The sequence below is a fragment of the Nannospalax galili genome, unplaced genomic scaffold (assembly GCF_000622305.1).
Source record: "Nannospalax galili isolate Female #2095 unplaced genomic scaffold, S.galili_v1.0 scaffold467, whole genome shotgun sequence".
Lineage (NCBI taxonomy): Eukaryota > Metazoa > Chordata > Mammalia > Rodentia > Spalacidae > Nannospalax > Nannospalax galili.
The window spans coordinates 100,986-109,679 of NW_008357490.1; the positions used below are offsets into that span (position 1 = coordinate 100,986).

Below are 8,694 nucleotides of genomic sequence, written 5' to 3' on the forward strand. Positions count from 1 at the left end.
TGTGGAGAGGAGACTCACTTTAAAAATATATATTGTTTCTTATATTGACTGGGAGGGGGCTAAACCAGGGCTAAACCAGGGATATAATTGCCTGTTGAAAGATACTTGTTGAGCCTGGCATAGTGACACACACCTTTAATCCCAGCAGAGGCAGGGGTAGCTCAGTGAGTTTGAGGCCAGCTTGGTCTACATAGGGAGTTCCAGGTAAGCCAGGGCTATAGTGGTGAGATCCTATCTCAAAAATATATAAAAATAGTAAATATCAGTTTAAAAACACTTGAAGGCCAAGGTCATCTTCAGCTATGTACTAACTAAGACCAACCTGGGACACAGGAGACCCTGTCTCCAAACAAACAAAGAAATCAATTTACAATTTAAAAGCACTCCTGCATAGCTCCGCCAACCCATCAAATGCCCAGAATGCTAACGTTCTTATGGATGGGGCTTCCAGCCTAGACCTGTGGACTGTTTGTTACAAGCATTCAGCAGCAGCCCTGGCCTCCACCTTCTGTGTGCCAGCCCTCAGTCACCAAATAGAAAGAGACTCTTGAGATTACCACCTTCCCCTGGGACGAGATCAAAATTTCCCTGTGGTAGGTCCACAGTGTTAGATGTATCAACATAAAAGCATAACTGTCACCTCAAAGGGGATTAAGAGATAGTTTATGCTGGAGCCAAATATGAGTGACCATGGCCCGGGAACACAGATTCAGGTTACCCTCAAATTCCGTGATCCGACATGGTAACAGTAACACTACCTTTTTATAGTAACAGAACAAAAATAAGTCATAAATCAAGACACTTTTCAAATACATTGGAGGATACATTCAGTAGGCAGGTCTCAGCAAAGCGAGGAGTATTTTTACTATAGGTTTCAGATGCTATCTGATGACATTCTTAGCTTTTTGATTGGTATGGAACCTGGTGGCCTGCTAAATTAATACATTTTATCAGTCTCAAGAATGTAAATTCAGAAACAGAGGTAGACAAGATGTGGGTATTTATGGGATTAAAGAGGTCCCCAGATAATATGTGGATAGGCTCTGGATCTGCAACATTCCAAACTCTCCACAGTCATTGAAATGTTTATCAGCTGATCAGTCTTGCAGGAAATTCAGCTCAGGATGCAAGAGTTCTTTCTGGGAATTTCTTTCACAGACATCACACATGTACCTCCATCTTCATTCCAACATGTACATATGTGGTTGGGGGGGGCAGAATTCCAGGGTTATCTATTATTTTTTAAGAAGCAATTTTTTTTTTTTTTTTTTTTTGGAAACATGGCCTCCCTGTAGACCAGGCTGACCTGGATCTCACAGAGATCTATCCTCCTGCCTCTGTCTCTGGAGTGCTGAGATTAAAGGCGTGCCCCACCACATGCAGCATAATTGTCTTAGATCAATATTATAATATGGAGGGGGCTGGTGATGGCTCAGTGGGTAAGAGTCCTGAGTTTGATCCCCAGGACCCAAATGGTGGAAGGAAAGAACCAATTACTGCAAGTTGTCCTCTGATCTCCAAACATGCACTGTGGCAAATGCACACACACACACACACACACACACCAACACACACACACACACCAACACACACACACAATAAGTAAACAAATGTAATTTTAAAAACTTATAAAGACTTTTTTAATCTTTTTTTTTCTTCTTGAGATTGAGTTTCAGGTACCCCAGGCTGAACTCTGACTCACTATGTAGCCCAGGATGACCTTGAACTTTGGATCTTCTAGCCTCCACCTCTCAAGTATTGGGATGACTGGCCTGATCCACCACTTCTGCTTTATGTGGTGCTGTGGATGGATGATAGGCAAGCATTCTACCAACTGAGCTACATTCTCAGACCCTAAAATCTTTTTGTTTTTTGAGACAGGGTCTCCAGGTAACCCCAGCTGGCCTGGGACTCACTATGTAGACCAGGTTGGCCTCGATCTCACAGAGATCTGTGTGTCTCTGCCTCCAATCCCTGAGCAGATGCTGTCTCCCCATGTTTTTGTGCCTTCTTTAATTTCCTTTATCAGTTTTTTAATAGTTTTCAATGTACAAATATTTTACATCCTTCTTTAAATTTGCTCTTTAAGCTGGTCATGGTGGCACACATCTTTAATCCCCAGCACTCAGGCATTGGAGACAGGTGGATCGTTGTGAGATGGAGGCCAGCCTGGTCTACATAGCAAGTTCCAGGCCAGCTTGGGGCTACAAAGAGACCCTATATCAAAAAAAAAATTTTTTTTTTGCTTTTATGTGTCTTTTATTCTTTTTGATATTATTACAAAGGGGATTTTTACATTTCTCTCTTCATATAGTTGTTTATAATTAGAAATGCAGCTGCTATTTTATGTTGATTTGCACCCTGCAACTGTACTGAATGTGTAAGTTCTAGTGATCACTGCCATTGCTGCTGCTGCTGTTGTTTTGTTTTGACTTGGTGTTTCAGTTTGAGGTGGGGGGGTGTTTTTTGTTTTTGTTTTGTTGGGGGGTTTTTTTGTTGTTTTTTGACAAAGTCTTATATACCCCAGTCTGACCTTGAGCTTGCTATGGGGCCAAGACAATAATCTGGAACTCCTGATCCTCCTACCTCCACTTCCCAAGTGCTGAGATTACAGGCCTGTGCCACTACGCCTCGTTTCATGCAGCACCTGTGATTGAGCCAGGGCTTTGTGCGTGCTAGCCAGCACACTACTAAATGAATATGTCCCTTACCCTCTGTAGAACTCTTTTTAAAAGGAATGAAGTCTTTAAGGTTTTTTCTTTTTGTTTTTTTTTTTTAATATAAGAGATCAAACTGTTGTCTGTTGTCACTCAGACAATTTTACTAATTCTTTTCCAATTTGGATGTTTTGTTGTTGTTTGTTTGGGGTTTTGCCTAATTACTTTGGCTAGGACTTCCAATACTGTGTTGAATAGACCTTGAATAGAATGCCTCGATTCTCCATCTCTGAGCATGACAAAATCTGTGGGCTTGTGATTTGGGTCTTTGTGTTGAAGTACACTTCTCATATACCTAATTTATTGAGAGTGTTCCTTTAAACATGTGTGAGTGTTGAGTTTCATCAAATGCACTTTCTGCATACACTGAGATGATTGTATGATTTGGGCCTTTTCTTTGTTAAGGTAGCATGTCACACCTCTTGCTTTGCCATGTGTTGAACTATCCTTGCATCCCAGGAATAAACCCCAGCTAATCACAGTGTGTGATCATGTTACTGTGCTCTTCAATTCCATTTCTTCATATTTCGTTCAGGATTTTTAGAGTATGTTCATCAAATATATCACCTTCTGATTACCTTGTCTTGTAGTGTTCTGAGGGTAACGCTGTCTTCAGAAAAAGAACTTGAAAGTGCTTCAATCTTCAGTTTTAAAGACTTTTGAGTAGGGTTAGTATCACTCCTTTTTATTATTACTATTATATTTATTTTATTTTGTGTGTGCATGCAAGTGTGCACATCCATGTACATGTGTTCAGATGCCAGAGGTTGGTTTTAGGTACCTTCCTCAATTGCTTCTCCATGGTTTTTGTTTGTCTGTTTGTTTGAGACAAGATCTCACTATGTAGCCCCATATGGTCTGGAACTAGAACTCACAGAGATGGCCTGCCTCTGCCTCCTGAGTGCTGAAATTAAAGGCAAGGACTACCACACCCGCCTCCACATTCTTTTTTGAGACGTGGTCTCTCACTGAACTCTAAGCTCACTGGTTCATCTAGATTGGCTGGCCGGTGAGCTCCTGGCATCCTCCTGTCCCGCCCCCCCAACCCCCCAACACTGGGTTTGCAGAAGCATACCGCTATTCCCTAGCTTTTATGTGGGTGCTAGAGATTAGAACTCAGGTTCTTTTGCTTTCACAGCAAGTGTTCTTACCCACTAAGCCATCTGCTCAGCCTTCAGGGTTTTGGGGGGTTTTTGTTTTGTTTTTTGGAGTTTTTTTGTTTTTCCTTTCATTTCAAAGGAAAATTTGTGGGAATCACTTTTCTCCTTCTACCATAGGATCAAACTCAGGTTATCAGGCTTACATACAAGTGCCTTGACCCACTGAGCAATCTCCCCATTTCTTAAATTCATTTTTATTTTTATAGTGCTAGGGATAAAACCCAATGTTTCACACATACTAGGTAAACATACAGGTAAACACTGCCATTGGAGTATATCTGCAGCTCATAGATTGGCATTAATTATTTAAATGTTTAGTAATATTTGCCAGCAAAGGCATTAGTCCTGGGCTTTTCTTTGATGGATATTTTTATTACTGATTCAATTTCCTTACTCTTTATTAGTTTGTCCAGATTTCCTTTTTGTTGTTGTTTGGCCGGGAGTGCTGTTTGAGACCAGGCCTCATGTAGCCCAGATTGGTCTCAAACTCATTATGTAGCTGAGGATGATCTTACACTTCTGGTCCTCCTGCCCTCACCTCCAGAGTGCTTGGATTACAAGTATTTGGGGGATTTTTTTCTGCATTTGTGTGTGTGTGTGTGTGTGTGTGTGTGTGTGTGTGTGTGCACACTTGTGTGCCACAGTGCATTTTTAGAGGTCAGAAAATAACTTTCCGGAGTTGCTCCTCTCCTCTTACCATGTGGGTCCAGGGATCTAAATCAGGTCCCCAGGCTTGGTGGCAGGCCCCTTTCTCCACTGAGCTATCTCACTGGCCCCCAAAGTGAATCTCTTACAGACAACGTATCATTGAGTCTTTATGTACGTGTGGACATCAGTGCACCATGTATTTGCATGTGAATGTGGAGCCCAGAGGTAAACATCAGGTTTCTTCCCCAATTGTTATCCACCTTATTTTTTGAGATGGGGTCTCTCACTAAACCTGGAGCTCACTGATTCAGCTAGACTGACTGACTAGCAAGCCCAGGGATTCTCCTGCCCCACTCCTGTCCCCCACTCCCCTACTCCCACACCCCAGCACTACATTTGCAGATATGTACCATCATTTGGAGCTTTTTAAGTGGGTTCTTGGGATCTGAACTCAGACCCCCCTTCCCATCTATCCCTTCACTTTCAGCTGAAAGTTCTTTTTTTTTAATGGAATCAATTTTTTTTACATTTATTTATTATGTGAGGATGGGGAGGGGGCAAGTGCCATGACGTGTGCTGAGGCCAGAGGACAACTTGTGGGAGTTGCTTCTCACCTTCTGCTTTGTGGATTTTGATAATCAAGCAGGTGGTCAGGCTCGGTGGCAAGTGCCTTTACCTTCTGAGCTATGTTGCCAGTTTTTAAATGGGACCTTTTTAAAATTTTGTATTTATTCTTCAGTAATTTCATACATGAACACAATGCATTGGGACCATTTTTAATACTTTGTGTTTGATAGATCATGTTTCAGGCTTTGCCATGCCCTCCCCCTGTTTGTGCATGTATCAAGGAGGTTAAGTTACAGGGCTGTTCTGTTTTCTGTTATGATGGGAAATTTCCTACGTGTTTGCTTTGCTTTTTTTGCACTCAGTTATATTCTGCAGTTTTTTGGTTTTTTTGTTTTTGTCTTTTTAAAAATATTTTATTTATTATTTTTATTTTACGTGTATGAGTGTATTGCCTGCATGTATGTGAGTGCACCCATGTCATGCAATGCCGCGGAGGTCCAAAGAGGGCTTAGGATTCCCCTGGAACTGGAGTTAAGGACGGTTCGTAGCCACCGTGTGGGTGCTGAGAATTGAGCCCAGGTCCTCTGCAAGAGCAGTCAGGGCTCTTAACCGCTGAGCCATCTCTCCAGCTCCTTTTTTTGTCTTTTTGAGACAGGGTCTCCCTGTAGTCCCAGCTGACCTCAACTCATTATGTAGACCAGGCTGGCTTTGAACTCACGGTGATCCACCTGCCTCTGCCTCCCAAGTGCTAGGACTAAAGGCGTGCACCACCACGCCCGGCTCTGTAGTTTTTTATTACACAAAAATAGTAGCCCGTTCTGGCCTTGAACTTCTTCCTGTGCTTTCCAAGTGCTGGGATTATGGGTATGTATCATCTCAACCAGTTGTTGTTGTTGTTGTTGTTGTTGTTGTTTTATGGGTATGAGTATATTGCCTGCATGTAAGTGCACCCATGTCGTGCAGTGTCTGCAGAGGTGAGAAGAGGGCGTTGGATCCCCGGAACTAAAGTTACAGATGGTTGTTTAGTGGCCATATGGTTGCTGGGATTCGAACCCGGGTCCTCTGCAAGAGCAGTGTTCTTAACCATTGAGCCATCTAAGATTTATTTTATTTTTAATTATTATACATATGTGTATAGGCACGTGTGCCCGTGGAGGCCAGAGAGGGTATAAGTTCCTCTGGAGCTGGAGTTATAGGAGACTATAACCCGCTCAAGGTGGGTGCTAGGAACTGAACCCACATCCTCTGGAAAAACAGTATGTGCTCTTAACCATTGACTGAGCTGTCTTTCCAACCCCTTAGCCTATTCTTTTTAATATCATACATAGCTGTAATCACATTTCTCTTTTGGTAGACATATAGAATATTTTCAGGCTTTCTTTTCTATCACCGAACTATACTATGAGAAAAGTCATTGACTATGAAGCATGCCGTCTGCCACTTAGGTGACTGCTTTTGTAAGAGATGAGTTGAGGCAAATAGTATATATTGTTTTGCTTTGTTTTTTTGAGACAGGGTCTCACTATGCAACCTAGGCTAGCCTGGAACTTGCTATGTAGCCCAGGCTGGCTTTGAACTCACAATCTTCTGGCTTTGGCCTCCCAAATGCTGGGATTATAGACACAATTCAACATACCTAGCTGTATTTTTTTTTAATTATAAACACTTTCAATTTTCTGGTTAAAAAAAATTGCATCACAGCTAGGCATATTAGCACATACCTATGATCCCAGAAGTAAAGGGAGGAGACTGGGAGTTCAAGGTCATCTTTGACTGAGGCCAACCTGGACTAGATAAGACCCTGTCTCAAAACAACCATTACATGAACAGATCCATTTCTATACCCTCTTTCCAGTACTAAATACCAGGACGCTGTTTAAACTTAGAGGTTAAACAACTGAAAGATATTTTGAGGTACATCTTTTGGATTTAAAAGGGACTGCTCTTCATTGCCTGGGAGTGTGCCCCCTTCTGCTCACACTGAGAATAAGACAAGCCCCTCCCTGGAGGCTCTACAGAGGGAGCTAGCTTCCGCTCTGACTCCATGACCTCCTGTGGGAGCGTGAGCAACCATGAGGCATCCTCATCCTCTGAGATGATGGCTGAGAATTAGTTGCACTGCAGGACTCTGAAGGAAGTACAGATAGATGCTCTCTACAGAAAGTAAGGAGCACTTTAGTGCCCAGAGAGCTCCCCTTACCTGTAGCCACCCCCCTTGTCCCTTAAGGACAATAGCACTCTGATCACTAAGAGTTAACAGGCTCTGACACTTGGCTCACTAAGAGTAAACAGACTTCTTTGGACTTTGTTGATGCAGAGCTTTGAGAATCTGTTCCCAGGATGCTGGGCTGGGGAGACCACCAGTAAGGCATATGTTTCTGGGATGCTGGGAAGAGGTTGCCATGCCCCTCGCCCTGTTTGTGCATGCATCAAAGAGGTATGTTACAGGGCCTATTCTGTTTTCTGACTACTATGATGGGAAATTTCCTATGTGTTTTGCATTGCTTGAGCACTTATCATATGTAAACTCTGTGTGAACTTCAAACTCTGAGCTCCCAGTTAAGGCTCTCAGGAGGACAGTGAAAGCACTCCTGAGTGACAAAACCAGGGGATTGACTCCTGGTCTAATCTGTTTCTCGGCATTAGTCAAGCAGGGTGTCTACACTTACCTAAAAGAATTATCTTTAGTAAAATACTCATCGTTGCCCAGACTGACTACCATGAGTCTACGAGTCATATCTGGCTTCCAATATACCCTTCACATAAAACAATGGAGACTCTTCTTGCCAAGGAAATATTGATTTCACTTCCTGAATCTAAGTGGCATCCTTGCACAGGGGCTATACTTATCTCTGCATAGTCTTACTTTTAGCACATGAGCTGCTGATGGGAGCAGTATTGGATTTTGCAAATGGGGAGACCCTAGGTTCCAAATTTGTATTTTCAATTGTGTGTGTGCCTCATATCAACCAGATTGTTTTTATTGTCTGATTCAGACTTCCTATTTCATCTTCTTGTTTATTTGATGGCTAATTTCTATGAGAGTTTTGGTAGCAGTTTTGGTAGCTCCTGAGCCAAAAGAAGCAGCTGTGTGAAGCACCTGTGTTCACCCCATGAAGAGACAGCCTACACAGTCTCCGGCTTTCAGAAGGTCTCTTGTCAGGGATGCCTGTTGGGCTCTGACTAGAAACAGTGACTAAGCACTGTCAGGCAGAACATCCTATGTTGCTCTGAAGTATGAAACATTACCTGTTTGGTAAAGCAGCATTACATAACTGCTGTGCCTGAGCCTCTCCAGTCAAGTGATTCACCGGTTTCATACAGCCATTCATCAACATCATTATCCTGGTCACCATCAATTAGTGTTTGCAGAGCACCCACATGGAGATGACACTATACTTGGTGCCTGAGAGAACACCAGGAAGACAAAGAATTCAGCTGCTAAAGTAAACTGCTAGAGCTGCACATCTGAATTATGAACCATAAAACAAACATACTTGTGAGTCCAAGCCTACTGCACTGCATGTGACAGAGCCAACTCCTTGAAACTCACTGTAGAGCTGCACAATGCCTATTTGTATCTCAAGGAAGATGGAGCAGAT

The 8,694-nt window shown here is 42.6% G+C and overlaps 1 non-coding gene across 1 annotated transcript; it reads right to left on the reverse strand.

Moving 5' to 3' along the window:
- Window positions 1-7,884: 7,884 nt before the first annotated feature.
- LOC115067954 lies at window positions 7,885-7,986 on the reverse strand. Its single transcript, XR_003847314.1, has one exon. It is a non-coding gene; the product is annotated as a U6 spliceosomal RNA (small nuclear RNA).
- Window positions 7,987-8,694: the final 708 nt, after the last annotated feature.